The sequence below is a fragment of the Pan paniscus genome, chromosome 18 (assembly GCF_029289425.2).
Source record: "Pan paniscus chromosome 18, NHGRI_mPanPan1-v2.0_pri, whole genome shotgun sequence".
NCBI classification, from domain to species: Eukaryota; Metazoa; Chordata; class Mammalia; order Primates; family Hominidae; genus Pan; species Pan paniscus.
In genome coordinates, this window is record NC_073267.2 from 67,831,037 (window position 1) to 67,851,692 (window position 20,656).

General features: G+C 40.9%; 1 long non-coding RNA gene and 2 pseudogenes across 1 annotated transcript in view; 1 reads left to right on the plus strand and 2 right to left on the minus strand.

Moving 5' to 3' along the window:
• The window catches only part of LOC129394081 (uncharacterized), a 92,911-nt gene extending 72,830 nt beyond the window's left edge, over positions 1–20,081 (plus strand). Inside the window, exon 4 of the long non-coding RNA XR_008621277.1 lies at positions 18,649–20,081. This is a non-coding gene — a long non-coding RNA (uncharacterized LOC129394081). The remainder of the gene's footprint in view (positions 1–18,648) is intronic.
• LOC112437514 (U6 spliceosomal RNA) lies at positions 10,147–10,243 on the minus strand (annotated as a pseudogene).
• LOC112437519 (U6 spliceosomal RNA) lies at positions 16,547–16,647 on the minus strand (annotated as a pseudogene).
• Positions 20,082–20,656: the final 575 nt, after the last annotated feature.

The following is a 20,656-nucleotide window of genomic DNA, read 5'->3' on the forward strand; positions in this document are numbered from 1 at the left end:
CATGTCAGCTGCAACTGTACTTTGTGTCAACCAGTATTCAAGGGAGGACTCTGATTGGTTCAGTTAATCCTTTCAAGCCAAGCCCATGAGTTGTGCTCTGCTTGGAACAGGGGTTTGCCCATCCAATCAGCTGTATCCAGGACTAGAGGGAAAGTGGAATCCCATGCTTCAGAACCTGCCCTTTCGTATAACAGGAGCTGAGACCATGAAATCTGCCATGGATGAGACCACACTGAGTAAGCAGCATCCTGAGTTATATCTATCTGTTGGAGGAATGGAGGAGAAAAGGCAGGCAGGTGTAAGACATGAGTGGCCAACTGTCCCAGTTTACCTGGGACTAGGTTTAAATTTTTAATAGTAGTGAAACGTATATGTCATAACATTTATCATTCTAATGGCTTTCAAGCATGCTGGTCTGTGGTGTCATTGTGCAAACATCACCACCATCAATCTCTAGAACTTCTCATCTTTCCAAACTAAAACTGCACACATTATACACTAATTCCCCATTTCCCCTCTCCCCAGCCCCTGGCAACCATCTCCTCTCTGCCTCTATAAATCTCACTACTCTAAGTACCTCCTATAGGTGGAATCATATAGCATTTGTCCTTTTGTGACTGGCTTATTTCATGTAGCATAATGTCCTCGGGGTTCCTCTATGTTGTAGCATGTGTCAGAATTTCTTTCCTTTTGCAAGCTGAACAATATTCCACATTTTGTTTGCTCATTTATTCATCAATGGACCCTTGAGTTAGTTCTGCCTTTTAGGCTGTTGTGGGTAGGACCGGCTCAGTTTTAACACTAAAAGTCTTGTGTCCCAAGAAACTTCTCAGTCCTGGGCAAACTGGGACAGTTGGTCATCCCAGACATAGACCCAGCTAGCATCCCCAAAACCAGGACACCAGCACAAGCAGCCAAGGGCATCATCACCAGGGAAACTCCACCTGCACAGGGCATGATTTTGGTGTCCCAGGAAAGGTGACTCTTCCCACACAGCCTCTGAGAACTAAGCAGGCTAAAGAGAGGCAGTTATCAGAGATCCTTAATGGAGCAGCCAATTCTCAGTGACAGAATTCATTATCCAAATGGGACACTGAACATAATACCCTCTCACACACACACATCCTCACAGTCCACGGGATTTGGTTTTGCCTAAGCCTCGCCTTATTCTTAAATACCAAAGTGCATCAATGATCTAACTCCTACAAAGCTGGGAGGGTTTTCCATTCACAATAGACCTTATAAAAATCATGCATTTTTCAGTAAATCAGAGATCTGCTTCTTCTCTCCTGTTTTTTTGTTTTTTTTTTTTTTGAGACAAGGTCTCACTCTATTGCCCAGGCTGGAGTGCAGTGGCGTGATCACAGCTCACTGCAGCCTCAACTTCCCAGGCTCAAGCAATCCTTCCATCTTAGCCTCCCGAGTTTTTTGTACTACAGGTTTGCACCACACACCCAGCTAATTTTTTTTTTTAAATAGAGATGGGGTATCACCATGTTTCCCAGGCTGGTCTCGAATTCCTGGGCTCAAGTTATTCACCCGCCTCCCCCTCCCAAAGTGCTGGGATTATAGGCATGAACCACCGTGCCCAGTCCTCCTGTTTTTTGGGCACTATTTCTTAAATGTGCTAGCTGCCAAATGTACCACTTTTCTGTATATTTTTTTCACACTGCATTGCTTACAAGAAAACAGAATGCTCAGTTCCTGGCATTAAACACTTTTTTTTTTTTTTTTGGTATTAGCGTCAGTACAATTGACAAGGCGTCTGTTTTTCATGGTCTGTAACGAGGTTTGTTGTGTGGTAAGAATGAGAATGGTAGGTTTTGGAGAGGTGTAATGTTCTATTTGCATTGCTTTCCCAACTGCTAGTGCTGACAGATTTGAGCATCTTTCAGGTCTGAAATATTTTAGATCTTTCATGGCATTGGAGATGGGTGGAGGGAAAAAGTGTCTTTTTTCTAAAATACATGCTTAATCTGTTTAGCATGGGATCAAACCATACTTTCTGTACTTTAAGTCTCACATTCTAAATTTCAACTGCATTATATTGTCTTGCGTTTATGGAGATAGTGTGGGATGCAGGATTTTTTAAAGCGTATTTTTATAGACTCTTTAGTTAATTTTTCTATTTTCATTAAGTAAAAACCTTTATCTCCTAAAAAGAGGTTTCACCATCAAATATTAGGTGAACAGGATAAGCTGTAAGGAAGTTGAAAGAACTCAGTGATAGTGATGTGATATTGATCGTCATAAATAAAGTAAACAGGCAACCGGGCCTGTTTCTCAGGATCAGACAGCTGTAAGTAGCTTCACTTCAAGGGATCAGAATTGTCAGGGGGCATTCCTGATTCCTGCTGAAGTGTGAGTCTGCTTTACCTACAGCACACCCTCCAGCTCAACACATTAATGCAATAACAACACCTACGTGGCTGGGACTGTTAATGATTTAAAATTTTAAATTATGTGTAATGATATTTCACAAATTAATGATTTAAAAATTTAAATTATGTGTAATGACATTTCAGAAGATAAAAGCTCCCCTGGGGCTCAACCATGGTGATTTGTAGTGGAGTCACAGAGCCATCTATACATCCAGTAGCAGAATGTTGGGGAACCGTGCTTTGTCACTTCGTGGGGTACAGTGACACCCCTTCCCACCCCAAACTTATTAATCAGGAGATTCAGGTGGACTTCTGAGGTGGGTGCATATTGCTGGCACTAGCCTGGGTTCTTTTCCCTCTCCTACCATTAAAGCCCTGATGTCCCTCACTGAAAGGGGTGTAGGATCATTGTGGTACACAAACTGATGGTTTGTAAGCTCTCATCTTTGCATTCACTACAAAAAATTATTTAAATTTCACATTTGCTTTACAGTTTTTTCGAGTTTCAAATGTAAAAACGATACATGCACAGGTTTTAAATGTTAAACCATGCAAAAAAATATATACGGTGGAAAGTAAGTCTCCCTCCTCCCTTGACCCTCAGGTTCTTAGTTCTCCTCCCTAGAGGAAGCCACTGTTACCATTTTTATTAATAGATTTCTAGAAATATTCTATGCTAATACAAGCACAGTTATAAATATATAGCCCCTGTTTTTACAGAATTGGTAGTATGCTACACACATTGTTCTGTACCTTGATTTTTTTAATTAAACTTTTAAAGGTATTTGTTGGTTCATATTGCAAATATAAGAAATACAGACACTTGGCCGGGTGCAGTGGCTCACGCCTGTAATCCCAGCACTTTGGGAGAACGAGGCGGGTGGATCACGAGGTCAGGAGATCAAGACCATCCTGGCTAACACGGTGAAACCCCATCTCTACTAAAAATACAAAAAATTAGCCAGGCGTGGCAGTGGGCGCCTGTAGTCCCAGCTACTCGGGAGGCTGAGGCAGGAGAATGGCGTGAACCTGGGAGGCGGAGCTTGCAGTGAGCCGAGATTGTGCCACTGCACTCCAGCATGGGCGACAGAGCGAAACTCCATCTCAAAAAAAAAAAAAAGAAAGAAAGAAATATAGACACTCCTAGACTTATGACGGGGTTACATCGCAGTAGACCCATCATAAGTTGAGAATATAATAAGTCAGAAATGCATTTAATACGCCTAACCTACTAAACATCATGGCTTAGCCTAGCCTACCTTAAACATGCTTAGAGCAGTTACATTGGCCTACATTTGGGCAAAATCATCTGGCAAGACAAGACCCTGTAGAATATTGGTTGGTTACCCTCATGGTGGCACAGCTGACTGGGAGCTGCGGCTCACTCCCCCTTGCCCAGCATCAAAAGAGAGTATCATACTGCATATCACTAGCCCGAGAAAGGATCAAGATGCAAAATTTGAAGTACGGTTTCTACTAAATAGTTATCACTTTCACAGCATGGTAAAGTTGGAAAAATTGTATCAAGCCTTTGTAACTCAGGGACTCACTGTAATATAGGGAGACCTGGGTACTCTTTATCCAGTTTCCCCCAATGGTAACATCTTGCAAAACTGTTGTACAATATCACAACCAGGATATTGACATTGATATAATCCATTGACCTTATTCAGATTTCCCCACTTTTACTGGTACTCTTCTATATATGTACTTATCTTTATACAATTTTATCACATGTGTAGGTTTGGGATCCACCACCAAAGTCAAAGTTCAGAACAGTTCCATCCCAATAGGGATCTCTTATGTTTCCCTTTTATAACCATACCCAGCTTTTCCCTGTCCCTTCCCCCATCCTGAACCCCCTGGAAACCACCAATCTATTCTCCATTTCCGAAATTTTGTCTTTTCAGAAATGTTATATAAATTAAAATATGCAGTGTATTATCTTTTGGTATTGGCCTTTTTTTCTCCCAACACAATTTCCTGGAGATTCATCCAAGTTGTTGCATAATAAATGCACAACTATTAGTCATGCAATAGCTTATTACTTTTTATTGATGAATAGTATTCCATGATATGAATGTACTACAGTTTGTTTAGCCATCAACCTGTTGAAGGACATCTAGGTTGTTTGCGGATTTGGATTATTATGAATAAAGTTTCCAGGAGCATTCATGTACAAGTTTTTGCATGAACATAAGTTCTCATTTCTCTGGAATTAATGCCCAAGAGTACAATTACTAGGTCATATGGTAATTGCATATTTAATTTTATAAGAAATTACCAATCTGTTTTCCAGAGTGATTGTACCATTTTGTGTTCCCATCAGCAATCCAGTTTCTTTGCATCCTCACCAGCATTTGGTGTTGTCACTATTTCTCCTACAAATAAGGACAGTTTTATTTCTTCTCAAACTGTATGCTTTCTATTTCTTTTTCTTACTTATCACAGTGCTTTTTCTCACTTAATATATTACTTGGGGATCATATCAGATCAGCCACTTAGATCAACCTCATGTTTTTAATGGCTTTGTAGTGTTCCATAGTAAAATCACCAAAATTTATTTTGCTAGTGTCCTATTGATAGGCTTTTAGTTGATTTCAATCTTTTGCTATTAGGAACAATGCTTCAATGGATATCCTTATACATCTCTTTTCACACATGTGCAGGGTGTTACAGAAAAAAATTCTAGAAATAGAATTCCTGCATCAAAGAGTATATTCATTTAACATTTTGACAGTGCTGAATTGCCCTCCAAAGAGTTTGACTCAATTTATAATCCTATCCAATATATTGCCTTCTCAAACTTTAAATATCATTGCTAGCCTGAAAGGTGAAAAAAGAATATATTCTGGTTATACTTGCTAAATTTTGAGATAAGTTTAAACTTTGCTTAAAATGAAACCAAATTTATAGAACTAAAAAGTGGCTTTGTAAAAATAGAAAAGTGCTATATTATCTTTTTATGTACCAAAGTTAGATAATATTACTATTTTTTATTCAACCAAATTCTTCAGGCTGTGTTTTTAAAACAAAATTGGGCTCGTTTCACATTTCTTTTAAGTATCTAGGGGATGCTTCAGTTGAGACATTTTAGCAAACAATCCCCAAATGCTAGTACTGCTCCTGTCTTCGAGGAGCTTGCAGTATAGCAACAGGGTTGAAATAACTTCATTGTATTGCAGTAAGTACTAGGATAACTATCTAGAGCAGATGCTGTATCTACAGTATAGAGAGAAGAGGAATTTAGTTGAAGCTGGAGGTTAGAGAATGCTTTGAGGAGGAGAGAACATCTGAGCTGAGGAGTGAAGGCACTCCAGGCAGAGGGAACTGCATGAATGAACTTGAGTGAGAATGCCAGAAATTCAGTATTTCCAGAGGGGCAGGCAGAGGATTAGGCCAAAGCTGCAGGCAGGAGCCCAGTTAGAAGCAAAGATTTAGGCTCTCTCCTGCAGGCTGCAGGGACCATTGATGGTTTTAAGGAGAAAATAGTCAGTTTCGCATTTTAATTGCTTACTGTTTGTGTGTTGTGCAGACCTGGATATATAGGCATTCAGAAAAATATGCCTTTTTGGTGTGCCTGAAGTAGTTCATGATAATAAAAACTGAATGTTCTTATACATAAAAACTTTTTCTAATCATGTCATTGCCATTTGTATTCATTTCCTATTATTGCAATAACAAATTATCACCCACTTAGTGGTTTACAACTATATAAATTTATTATCTTACAGTTCTAGGGGGCAAAAGTCTGAGATGGGTCTCACTGGGCTAAAATCACGGTGTCAGCAGAGCTGTGTGATTCTGGATAATCCATTTCCTTGCTGTTTCCACCTTCCAGAGGCCACCTACATTCCTTGGGTCATGGCCCTTCCTCTATCTTCAAAGCCAGCAATGTTGCATTTCCAAACCCCTGACTTCTGCTCTTGCCTCCCTCTTTCACTTAGAAGAATCAATGTGAGTCCATTGGGCTAACACAAATGACCCGGCATAATCTCTTCAGCTCAAACTCAACTGATTAGCAACTTTAATTCCATCTGTAACCTTAATTATCCTTTGATGGGTAACATAATAGATTCCCAGGTTCCAGGAACTATGACTTGGACATCTTTGGGGAGAACAATTATTCTGCCTGTCACACCATCATTTATTTATTCAACATTTTAAAAAAATGTAATGGTGGTAAAAAGATGCATAACATAAAATTTACCATTTTAAGAGTAGAGTTCAGTGGCATTAAGTACATTCACATTGTTGTACAACTATCAGCAACATCCATCTCTAGGACTTTTTAATCTTCCCAAGCTGAAACTCTGTACTCCTTAAAAAATAATTCCTCATTCTCCCCTCCACCTCCCATCCCCTAGCCACCATCATTCCACATTCTATCTCTGAATTTGACTACTCTAGATGACTCATTCAACACCTATTGAATAACTACTATGGGCTAAGCACCCTGTCACAAACTGGAGAATCAAAGATGAAAAAAGACATGGTCCCTGGTCTCAAAAGATTTCATCAAGACTCAGGGGGAATGGCCGGGTGCAGTGGCTCACACTTGTAATCCCAGCACTTTGGGAGGCAAAGACAGGCAGATCACTTGAGGCCAGGAGTTCAAGACCAGCCTGGCCAACATGATGAAACCCCATCTCTACCAAAAATACAAAAACTAGCCAGACATGGTGATACACGCTTGTAATCCCAGCTATTCAGGAGGTTGGAAAATCTCTCAACTTGATCTTTTAGCTCATTTTCAGCTGAGTCTATTCTGCTATGTACCCTACCTATTAAGTTGTGGAGGGTTTATTTTATGGTGGTGATAATATTTTTAATATTTTTAATTTCCAAAAACAGAGTGGTTTATTTATTAGCGGTTTCTTCTCTCTGATAATATTAATTATAATTATTTTAAAGTCTTTTGATTGCTTTATGAATTCTGTTTTTTGGATACTCATTTTTCTATTTGTTGAGTTTGATGCTTTTGTGTGTGTGTTGTGTTTCCCAACTGTTGATAATTCTTAGGTATCTATTAATACTTATCCTTGGAAGTTGTAATTGAATATCTGTCTATATCAGTCCATCTATCATTTATCTATTTTGTAGTTCAAAAGTAAATATTGGGTCTCCTAATGACAGACCACTAAATTAGGAAAGGATAATATGTTTGCCTTCTAAGTAAGAGGAGCTCTCAGGGTCATTGTAACTTACCTGAAATACCTCCCTCCTTCTTTGGCCCCAGTTTCAGAAGTCCCATTTCAGAGAGCTCTACTCAAGGCTTTATCCTGGTGGTGGGGGTGGGGAAGGTAATGACAGCTTCTGAGTCAGCATATGTGGGAGAAGATCTTTTTCTTTTATTTTTCTTAACTTTGTATTAAAATGTAGCATATATTGGAAAGTTCCTCAAAGTTAACATATTCTTATAACCAGCACCAAGATCAAGAAACAGAACAACTAGGGGCCTTGCATCCCCTTCCAGTCACTGCACCTCCAAGGGTAATCATTGCCTTAACATCTATTACTGTAGATTTATTAAATATTATTTGATTAAAATATTATCTCTATTAAAATATTATCAATGGAATCATATTCTTTCATATCTGACTTCTTTCATGTAGCATGTTTGTGAGATTAATCCACCTTGTTCTGTGTGGTTGTGGTTTCTTCATGCTTGTTGATGTATAGCATTTCACTTTATGAACAAACATTTATCTATTCCTTTTCCTGTTGATGTACATTTGGGTAGTTTTCAGCTTGAGGCTATTGTTAGCAGTACTTACTCATATATTTTGATGAACATATGTATGGACTTCTTTTGGAACGGGAGTTGTTGGGTCATAGGGTAGCTACATGTTGGCTTTAGAAGATAGGGCCAACAGTTTTCTACAGTGATTGGACCATTTTACACTTCTGTGAGGGGGTTCCACTTGATTCACAGCCTTGCCAACGCTTTTCTGTCCCTTTCATTTTAGCCATTCTTGTGGGTGGTATTGCATTTGGGTTTTAATTTAAATTTTCTTCATGACTAATGAAGTTGGAGGCATTTTTAGGAGTTAAATTTTCTATGCTCTTTTTTTCTCAGCTTTTTATTATGAAAATCTTAAAACACAGAAAAGTTGAAAGGCTGGCATAATGAAAATGCATATACTTAGTACTTAGAGTTAAACAATTGTTAGCCTTTTGCTATATTTGCTTCTTGTGCATGTGTGTGTGTATATATATATATACACATATACATACATATATATAATTGTTTCGCTGATCCATTGTAAAGGAAGTTGCAGTCATAATTACACTTGACTCATAATTACACCATTATCTCCTAGAAATAGATATTTTCTACATAACCATAAAACCATGATCATATATAACATAATTAACAATGATTTCCTAAAAATACTATGTAACAGTCTGTGTGCAAGTCTCCTCAGTTGTCCCCAAAGTACCGGTAATCTACTTTTTTGAACCAGAAGCTAATCAAGGCCAAATCCTTGCATTTGATTGTTATAGCACTTTAAACAGATCCCTGATTTTCCCCACCTCCCACCCACGACATTGATTTTTTGGAGAGCCAAATTCTGTTCCAGTTGTCTATATAAAATTTTTTAAAACCCCAAAACCTTAGTGGCTTAAAACAATTATTTTATTATATTTTACAATTTTGTCGATCATAATCAGGCAGGGCCCAGTCAAGTGATTCTTCTTTTTCACATGACATTGACAGGGTCACTTGGTGGTATCCACTTGTCATATGGACTGGTCTGGAGGCTCCAAGATGGCTTCTGCACACTCATGTCCAAGACCTTGGTTGGGATGGCAGGAAGGCTGTGATCAGCTGGGACTGTCCACCAGAGCATGTCCATGTAGCCTCTCTGGCTAGCATGGCCCCAGAATGGTCAGTTTCCTTACATCCTGTCTCCTGGCTCTGAGGACAAGTGTTTTGGAGACCAGAACAGGAGCCACACTACCTTTCATGACCCAGTATCAGGAGTCACACAGCATCACTTCCATCAGGCTCTGTTGTTTGAAGCAGTCACAAAACCCACCCAGATGCAGAGAATTTGCAGCTACGTTTTTAAAGCTGCAATGATCTGTTCTTCAGTCACAAATAATTTGCCTTTTTCTCACATGCAAAACACACACCTTTTTCCAAGATTCCTCCAGACTCTCATTCCATTAGGACACCAGGCTCAGGCTGTTTGAGATCAGCCCTTCTTTATTGTGGGATCCCCATGAGGCTGCTGTAGAAGTCTTAGAAGTATTATTGTCTAGCTGACATGGGCTAAGAGGCATGCCCTTTGGATTCTTCAGGAATTTCGGATATAACTAAGAGGACACACAAAAAGCACCATTTTAAGTCTTTGTGAGGCCATTAACAAGGGTCTTACAGTTACGCACTGGATTTCCTGAGACTATTTTCCTAGTATTACTCTTGTAGAATGTTCCCCATTTTGATTTTGTCTGCTTGTTTCCTCTTGGTGTCATTTAACTTTTTTCAAATCCCCTTCCCTCACCTCCATATTTCCTGCAAAATTGGGTCTAGAGGCTTGATTTGATTAAGGTTGAATATTTTGGCAAGAATACTTTGTAGGTGATTTTGAATACATTATACTGCATGATATCTATAGGTATATCATGGCAGGTTGTCCTACTATTAATACGTTAGGTTCCATCACTTGCATATGGTGGTGACCCCCAGGCCTCTCCATTGTAAAAATGTACATTTTCTTCCTTGTGACTTTCATGGAATTTGTGGGGTGATGCCAGGAAAAATACGAAATGTTTCAAAAATTCATGTCATCCTTGTGCAGGGACCATGCTAATCATCTTGGCATCCTTCCAATTTTAGTCTGTGCTATGGAAGCATGTCCTGCCCTGGCTCTCGAGAATTTGTAACTGTAATCGGTTCTTTGCCTGACGCACGTGGCAAGTCAGTATGCTAAGACATTGGGTTGCAGCAGAGAAAGAGGTTTAATCATAGGGCCACCAAATAATAAGATAGGAGAAAATCCCAAATCTGTCTCCGTGAGGAGTTTGGGGCTAGGGATGTTAAGGGTTTTGGAATGGGCCAAAGTGTGGAGATGGTCGATTGGTCAGCGAGTCCAGGGTGATGTCATGGGGCAGGGAGATAAAGAAACTGTATCTGTACATTGATTTGGTTCTTCTGTGGGATCTTTGAAGTGGTTGGCATCAGCTACTCCACTAGAATTAAGGATCTGTTTAAGTCATTCTTAAACAAAACCCTTATGATTCTAACATCAGAAATTTCATCTGTAGAAACAATGGGGATACAAATGGTCAACATCTAGTGCTCCAAGAATTCTGGCTACAAGGAAATGAGTCAAATTGCAGCCTGACTAATGCTTAATTATAACTATATTTCTGTCCAGAACTCTTGTTAACCCTGTGAGGACAGCTTCAAATACAGCTCTTCTATCTCTTGTGCCAGCACCTGCTCCTGCTCCAGGTGTCTGTTGACTTAGGCTTAAAATATCCCTGAACCGCCCTCACTCCTTGGTGGTCATTTTGCCTACCTTTGGTTAAGCCGTGTTCGTCTTTGCTCCAGATTTGCTGTCAATCAGATCTCACCTGCTCTCTATCCTCCAGAAATTCCTGTATCCTTCTGGTCTTCTGGTGGCCCTCTTTATTTTGTTCATGTGTTTTTGTGGGTTTCATGTGTACATAGGAAATACTCACAGAGAGACAGAATGTGTTGTGTAAGGAGATTTGAGGCAGGAAGTAGGGAGGTAGTGTATGTGCTTGTGTTCAGTCAGACATCTCTGGCCAACCTTTGCTTTTGAGAAACTATATCCCAGGGCAGAAATGAGGAAGTGTCACATGTATCAAATCATTACGTTGTATCCCATAAATATATACCATTATTATTTGTCAATTAAAAATTTTTAAAAGGGCCAGGTATGGTGGCTCATGCCTGTAATCCCAGCACTTTGGGAGGCTGAGACAGGTGGATCATTTGAGGTCAGGAGTTCAAGACCAGCCTGGCCAACATGGTGAAACCCTGTCTCTACTAAAAATACAAAAAAAAAAATTAGCTGGGTGTGGTGACATGCACCTGTAGTCCCAGCTACTTGGGAGGCTGAGGCAGGAGAATCGCTTGAACCCAGGTGGTGGAAGTTGCAGTGAGCAGAGTGCACCACTGCACTCCAGCCTTGGTGATGGAGTGAGACTCCATCTCAAAAAAAATTTTTTTAATTTAAATTAAATAAAAGATAAATATCAGGGGATGAAGATAGAAACCAGGTTGTTATGGATTATATTATGCTCTCCCTAAATTCATAGTTTGAAGCCCTAATTCCCAATGACTATATTTGGAGATAGCATCCTTAAAAAGGTAATTAAGGTTAAATGACATCATAAGGGTGGAGCCCTAACCCAACGTGACTGGTGTCTTAAAAGAAGAGAAAGAGACTCCATGGATGAGTATGCACAGAGGAAAGCCTATGTTAGGACAGAGCAAGAAGGTGGCCATCTGCAAGCCAAGGTGGGAGGCCTCACCAGAAACAAACCCTGTGGACACCTTGATATTGGACTTCCAGCCTCCAGAACTGTGGGAAAACTAATTTCTGTTATTAAGCCACTCAGTCTGTGATACGTTGTTATGACTCCAGCAGACTAATACACACAACATGAAAGACGTGACCCCCAGGAAGTGACTTATCCAGGAATTCAGAATTTATTCTGTAACCAGTGGGAAGCCATTTGGGTCATAAGCAGGGGAGTAACAGGATCAGAACTTGGAAGTAGGAAGATCATTCTCAGAGTTGTTCAAAGGAACTCCAGAGCGAGGAGACAGTAGAGGCAGGGACACCAATTAGAAGGCATTTTAAGCATATGGGTGAGAAATGATGGCGGTTGAACAAAGGCAGTTGGGGCAGATAATATAATAACAAGGAGGTAGAATCAGCAGAATTTGTTGACTGGTTGGATGTGGGGAGGTAAGAGAGTAAGAAATACCAAATTCTTCCCAGTCTCCTGAATTGCAGCTAGTAATTGAAATGAACATTTATTTGTTCATTGCAGGTAGTAACTGCAATGAACATTTATTTGTTTTCTATCCAGCTTCCTTCTTCCTAAGAGCTTCCAGATTGTCACTCAATACAATCTCCCAACCTCTCTTGTCGTACAGCCCATGTGCTTTGGAGAAACTGAACTCTGCCTTTGCTTTAGAGGTGGGCCTGGACTGACTTACACTAATTAGCACATTCCATGGCTGTCACTCTAGTTTTTGGTTCAGGAGTAAAAATGTGATCTAAATCTGCCAATCAGTGAATGCCAGAACTGTTTATTGGAATACTGGGACTGAAGTGCCCTTTCCCACTTGACAAGAACAGGGAGGTGGATAGACCTGACTTAATTGGCAACCGTCTTGTGACCCAAGGCCCCAGGAAAATGAGCCATAGACTGGAGCTGACCTTAAGCAGACCAAAGCAAGGATAGACCCCCAGTGGTATCCTCGGGCTATTGGATCAACCAACCATGAAGTCCTTAACTCTCCTGTTATAAAGCCTAGAAACCCCCTTCTTCTTTAAGCCAGTTCAAATTCGATTTTTATGTTACTTGTCATATAAAGATACAGGTTAGTTACTGCTTTAGCACAGTAGGCAGCGCATCAGTCTCATAAAGATACAGGTCATTGGGTAGATGGTGGAGCCATTAACCAGGAAATGCAAAGCAAAAAGAGGGACTGGTTTGAAAGGAGAGATGCTTTGTCCTGAACTTGCACAATCCCACATCTTTGCTTGATGTTGATCCTTGGGCCTGGAAAGTCCTACTCATACTCTAAGGCCCTATTCTGATGATCCTTCCTCTAAAACATTGTAATCCCCTCTTATATCCAGCTGAGAATTCACCATGCCTTCTGAACCTCCATACATTTTGGACATGGCTCTATCGTTGCTTTTTTTTTAAGTCTTGCTCTGTTGCCCAAGCTGAAGTGCAGTGGTGTGGCACGTTCACAGCTCATTGCAGCCTCAACCTTCTGGGTTCAAGTAGTCCTCCCACCTCAACCTCCTGAGCAGCTGCTACTACAGGCATGCATCACCACACTCAGATAATTTTTTTTAAAAATTATTTTTATAGATGGGATCTTGCTATGTTGCCCAGGTTGGTCCCAAACTCCTGGGCTCAAGTGATCCTTCTGCCTCAGCCTCCCAAAGTTCTGGGATTACAGGCATGAGCCACTACACCCGCCTATTGCTGCTTTTATCACCTCATGTTACCATGTTCTCCCCTGGGTGCTGACTGACCTCCCTAACAGTCCAGGACATATCATACTCATCTATATGTACAGGTTTGCAGCCCCAATGCATCTAATAGGCACCTAAACATCTTGATGAGTAAATAAATGCTGTTTCCCCCATTTTCTCCTCAAACTAATGAATCTGCTCACCACAAAATTCATTTGGACTGAGAGAAACCCACTATCAGACCAGCAAATAAATTACTTATCAAGTTATCAGAAAAATCTGAAAATATAGGAATAGTAGGAAAGGGTAATTTTGTAGGATTGAAAACACAGAAAAACAAAACTTGGATGAACAAGTACCTCTATAATAATGATGCAATATGTTTACATATGTTGGCTTGAGTAGCCACAGCCAACAGTTTTCCACAGTGGTTGGACCATTTTACACTTCTGTGAGGAGGTTCCACTTGATTCACAGCCTTGCCAACGCTTTTCTGTCCTTTTCATTTTAGCCATTCTGGTGGGTGGTATTGAATTTGGGTTTTAATTTACATTGTCTTCATGACTACTGAAGTTGGAAACATTTTTATGAGTTAATTTTCTCTGATCTTTTTTTCTCAGCTTTTTATTATGAAAATCTTCACCCACAGAAAAGTTGAAAGGCTGGCATAGTGAACATGTGTATACTTAGTACCTAGATTCAAACAGTTGTTAGCTTTTTGCTATATTTGCTTCGTGTATGTGTGTGTGTGTATAATTGTTTTGCTGATCCATTGTAAAGTAAGTTACAATCATAATGACACTTGACCTATACACCAGTATCTCCTACAAATAGACATTTTTCTACGTGACCATAAAACCATGATCATATCTAACGCAATTGATATGGTTTGGCTCTATGTCCCCACCCAAATCTCATCTTGAATTGTAATCCCTATGGGTCAAGGAAGGGAGGTGATTGGATCATGGGGGCAGTTTTCCCCCATGCTGCTCTCATGATAGTGAGTGTGTTCTCACAAGATTTGATGGTGTGAAAAGTGACAGTTTTTTCCTTCTCTCTTCTCCCTCCTGCTGCCTTGTGAAGAAGGTGACTGCTTCCCCCTCTGTCATGATTGTAAGTTTCCTGAGGCCTCCCCAGCCATGCAGAACTGTGAGTCAATTAAACCTCTTTCCTTCATAAATTATCCAGTCTCAGGGAAGTTATTTATAGCAGTGCAAAAACAGGCTAATACATAATTCACAGTAATTTCCTAAAAATACTATGTAATGGTCTGTGTGCAAGTCTCCTCAGTTGTCCCCAAAGTACCTGTAATCTACTTTTATGAACCAGAAGCCAATCAAGGCCAAATCCTTGCATTTGATTGTTACAGCACTTTAAACAGACAACCCCCCCCCCCGCCATTTTCCCCATCCCCCACCCATGACATTGACTGTTTGGAGAGCCAAATTCTGTTCTAGAAGTCTATATAAAGATTTAAGAAAAAAAACACTCCAAAACTTTATTGGCCTAAAACGATTATTTTATTATATTTTACAATTTTGTCGATCGTGAATTCAGGCAGAGCCCAGTTAAGCAATTCTTCTTTTTCACATGACATTGACAGGGTCACTTGGTGGTATCTACTTGTCATTTGGACTGGTCTGGAGGCTCCAAGATGGCTTCTGTACACTCATGTCTGAGACCTTGGTTGGGATGGCAGGAAGGCTGTGATTAGCTGGGACTGCCCACCAGAGCATGTCTATGTAGCCTCCCTGGCTAGCATGGCCTCAGAGTGGTCAGTTTCCTTACATCCTGACTCCTGGCTCTGAGGAGGAGTGTTTTGGGGAACAGGACAGGAGCTGCATTACCTTTATGACCCAGTATCAGGAGTCACACAGCGTCACTTCCATCAGGCTCTGTTGTCGCTCCCATTATGCTCTGTGACAAAGCCCACCCAGATTCAGAGAATTTGCAGCTATGTTTTTGATTTTTGGGTTTTTTTTTTTTTTTGTGGTTTTTCTGTCACCCAGGCTGGAACACAGTGGCACAATCACAGCTCACTGCAGCCTCAACATTCTGGGGTCAGGCGATCCTCCCACCTCAGCCTCCCAAGTAGCTGGGACTACAGGCACACACACCACCATACCTGGCTAATTTTTGGATGTTTTGTAGAGACAGGATCTCACCATGTTGCCCAGGCTGGTCTCGAACTCCAGGGCTCAAGCGATCCTCACACCTCTGCCTCACAAAGTGCTAGGATTATTAGGCATGAGCCACCATATCCGGCCTGTTTTTAAAACTGCCATGGTCTGCCCTCTGGCCACAGATAATTTGCCTTTCTCTCACATGCAAAACGTGCACCCCTTTCCAAGACTCTGCTGAGGTCTTATCCCATTGTGAGATCAGACCGGGCTCTTTGAGATCTGCCCTTCTTGGGCTCCCTGTGAAGCTGCTGTACAACTACACCCTCAGGAGTCCTCGAAGCATTGCTGTTTAGCTGAGAGGTGCTAGGAGTCATGCCCTTTAGATTCTTAGCCCTTTGTGTAACTAAGACAGCACCATCCTAAATCTTTCTGAGGTCATTAACAAGGGTCTTAACAGTTATGGATTCCCTGAGATAATATTTTACTAGCATTGCCCTTGTAAAATACTCTACATTCTGATTTTGTCTGCTTGTTTCCTCTTGATGACATTGAACTTCTTCTCAAATCCCCCTCCCTTACCTTCATATTCCATGTAAAATTAGGTTTTGATGCTTAATTGGATTCAGGTTAAATATTTAGGTACAAATACTTCATAGGTGATTCAGTGTACATACTGCATGATATCTATAGGTACATCATGTCAGGTTGTCCTGTTATTAACAGGTTAGGTTTCTTTGCTTGCATAGAGTGGTGACCCCAGATCTCTCCACTGTAAAAATGTACATTTTCACCTTTGGGATCTTTGTGATTTGCGTGGGATTTGTGGGGTGGTGCTATGAAAAATGCAAAATGCCTCACAGATTCATGTCATTCTAGTACAGGGGCTGTGCTAATCATCGCAGTATCCTTCCCACTTTAGTTCGTACTGTGGAAGCAAGTCCTGACCTGGCTCTTGTGAATACAGCTCTTTCATCTCTTGTGCCAGCACCTGCTCCTGCTGCAGGTATCTGTTGACTAAGCTGGGAATATCCCTAACCTGCTCTCACTTCCTTGGTGGTCATTTGCCTACCTTTGGTTAAGCTGTGATCGTCTTTGCCCCAGGTTTGCTGTCAATCGGATCCGTCTGCTTTCTATCCTCCAGGAATTCCTGTATCCTTCTGGTCTTCTGGTGGCCCTCTTTATTGTGTTCCTGTTTTTGTGGGTTTCATATGTACATATCAAATGCCCACTGAGAGACAGAATGTTTTGTGTAAGGAGATTTGAGGCAGGAAGTAGGGAGGTAGTGTGTGTGCTTGTGTTCAGTCAGACCCCTCTAGCCAACCTTTGCTCTTGGGAAACTATGTCTCAAGGCAACGATGAAGAAATATCACATGTATCAAGTTATCACATTGCACTATACATATATATGTATATGTATGTATATATATCATTATTATTTGCCAATTAAAATTTCAAAAATAAACTTTAAAAAAGTTTCAGAACATGAAGATAGAGACCAGATGGTTATGGACTGTGTTTTGTGTCCCCTCAATACTTATAGTTTGAAGCCCTAACCTTTAATGTGACTAAATTTGGATACAGAGTCCTTTAAAATGGTAATTAAGGTTAAATGAGATCATAAGGGTAGAGCTCCAATCCAATATGACTAGTGTTTTAGAAGAAGAGAAGACTCCAAGGATGCATGCACACAGAGGAACAGCCATGTGAGCATGCAGCGAGACGACAGCCATCTGCATGCAAGGAGAGAGGCCTCAGAGAAACTAGCCCTGCCTGATGAAGTTGAATTAACAGGTACCTCTCTTATAATGATGCAATCGCTACTTCTTTGCAAGTTAAGAGGGACACACACACACACACACACATACGCACATACACACACATGCAATATCTCTCAATATATAAGATGGGTTAACAATTCCTGTTAGTGCTGCTGAAGACTGTGGGAAGAATCTAAAATTGGTGCTACCCACACACAAGGTCGCATCATGCCCATCAATTTATTTTGATCTCATGGAAGGCGTTTTGGAGCAGTGCTCAAGAAATAGCTCAACTAAAAGAACATTTAAGTTATGTAAAAATGAACTCCAATGATTTAGATCTATAGTAAATTCTACCTGATTTTTCACAGGAAAAAGTTGGAGAACAGTACTTTATCACCTTCAAGTATATTTGGTAACTGGAACTGAAGGGGAGACAAGTGTAGCCAAGCCTAGACCAAGGATGATCATCAATAATGACAGCTATTTAACAAATGTTCCTTGAGTGCTTGCTATGTGCCAGGTATTCTCTGAGGTGCTAAGGATGCAGCACTAAACAAACATATGAATAAATGATGATAAGAAGGACATTGATTGAGCTCTTATTGTGGGCTAGGCCCTGAGCTCAGTGCTGTGTATACAGTTGACCCTTGAATAACACTGGTTGATTTGAACTGCATGAGTCCCCACTTATACGTGAAGCTTTTTTCAATAAAAGTTATACCATGGGCCGGGCATGGTGGCTCACACCTGTAATCCCAGCACTTTGGGAGGCCAAGGCGGGCATATCATGAGGTCAGGAGTTCGAGACCAGCCTTACCAATATGGTAAAACCCCATCTCTACTAAAAATACAAAGGTTAGGCCGGACGCGGTGGCTCATGCCTGTAATCCCAGCACTTTGGGCGGCCGAGGTGGGCAGATCACGAGGTCAGGAGATCGAGACCATGGTGAAACCCTGTCTGTGCTAAAAATACAAAAAATTAGCCAGGCATGGTGGCAGGCGCCTGTAGTCCCAGCTACTCTGGACCCTGAGGCAGGAGAATGGTGTGAACCCAGGAGGCGGAGCTTGCAATGGGCCGAGATTGCACCAGTGCACCCCAGCCTGGGCAACAGAGCGAGACTCCATTTCAAAAAAAAAAAATTGTACCGTGTGTGTCTGACTCTCCTGCCTCCCCTTGCAGGTCCTCCACTTCTTCCACCTTGGCTACCCCTGAGATAGCAAGACCAATCCTTCCTCTTCTTCCTCCTTCTCAGTCTACACAACAAGAAGACGACAAGGATGCAGGCCTTTATCATGACTCACTTCCATTCAATGAATAGTAAATGTATTTTCTCTTCCTTATGGTTTTCTTAACATTTTCTTTTATTTGGCTTACTTTATTGTAAGAATACGGTATATAATACATATAGCATGCAAAAAATCTGTTAATCAACTGTTTAATAAGGCTTCTGTATATAATACATATAACATGCAAAATATCTGTTAATCGACTGTTATCAATAAGCCTTCTGGTCAACAGCAGGCTAGTAGTAGCTAAGTTTTTGGGAAGTTAAAAGTTATATGTAAGCCAGGTGCAGTGGCTCACACCTATAATCCCAGCACTTTGGGAGGCTGAGGTAGGAGGATTGCTTCAGGCCAGGTGTTCGGGACCAGCCTGGGCAACATAGCAAGATCCCACCTCTATAAAAATTTTAAAAATAATTTTTTAAATTTAAAATGTTATATGTAGATTTTTGACTGTGTAGGGGTCAGTGCCCTGACCTTCTCATTGTTCAAGGGCCAACTGTGTATTAGCTTATTTGTCCCACCTGCACCACAACTCTGTGAGCTACTATCATTATCTCCATTTTACAGATACAGAAGCTTCTGAGAGGTAACTCACCCAAAGTTACAAAGCCAATTAAAGTGGTAAAAATTGGACCCTACTCAGGCCTGTTGGCTTCCTGAAGTAACACAGCAATTGAGTAGAAACAGCTGCTGGAAATGCTTCATAGGTAGGGAACTAAGCCATTTAAAATTTTATTTGCTTAAGCATTCCTTTTTTATAGTTGATATAAAGGTAAAATTCAGTACAGTTCTACCAAAACTCAAAATCTGCATTACTGGAGCCCAGTCAATGAACTTTCACCATGATACTAATGACTTAAGCTCGTGCATGGATCTACAGAATTATATTGTGATTAACATGTACCTTGGCAAACAATTTTTTTTTTTTTTTGAGACAGAGTCTCCCTCTGTGGCCCAGGCTGGAGTGCAGTGACATGACCTCAGTTCACTGCAACCTCCGCCTGCCGGGTTCAAGCAATTCTCCTGCCTCGGCCTCCCAAGTGGCTGGGACTACAGGTGCGTACCACCATGCTCAGCTAATTTTTTGTATTTTTAGTAGAGAGGGGTTTCACCAGGCTGGCCAGGCTGATCTCGAACTCCTGACCTTGTGATCTACCTGCCTCAGCCTCCCAAAGTGCTGGAATTACAGGCGTGAGCCACCGCGCCCGGCAAATTATTTTTTAGCCACTTTAACTTAGTATTTTCAGTGTTTTACTGCTACATTTTGTAACCACTCTAATATTTACATATCATCTGTACTATTATTTACTTAAAACTTTTACTTAATGTTTTAAAGGAAATTTAATATCACTGCTCTAAATAAAGAGACACTAAATCACTCAATAAATATTTACAAAGTGCCTAATACATACTAGGCAGCGGGGATATAGCAGTGAAAAAGAGACTAAAAAATATCCCCACCCTCATGGAGCTAATGTTTTAGTAGGGGTGACAGACAATAAACAAGATAAAAGGACGGGCAAGGTGGCTCACACCTGTAGTGCCAGCACTTTGGGAGGCTGAGGTGGGCAGATCACTTGAGGTCAGGAGTTCAAGACCAGCCTGGCCAACATGTTGAAACCCCGTCTCTACTAAAAATACAAGTTAGCGGGGCATGGTGGCTGATGCCTGTAATCCCAGCCACTCGGGAAGCTGAGGCAGGAGAATCACTTGAACCCTGGAGGTGGAGGTTGCAGTGAGCAGAGATTGTGCCATTGCACTCCAGCCTGGGCAACAAGAGAGAAACTCCTTCTCAAAAGAAAAATAATAAAGTAAAATAAACATGATAAGTAAAATATATAGTTAGAGACTGATCAGTACTGAAGGGAAAAGGGGGTGTCTTAGTCCATTCTGTGCTGCTG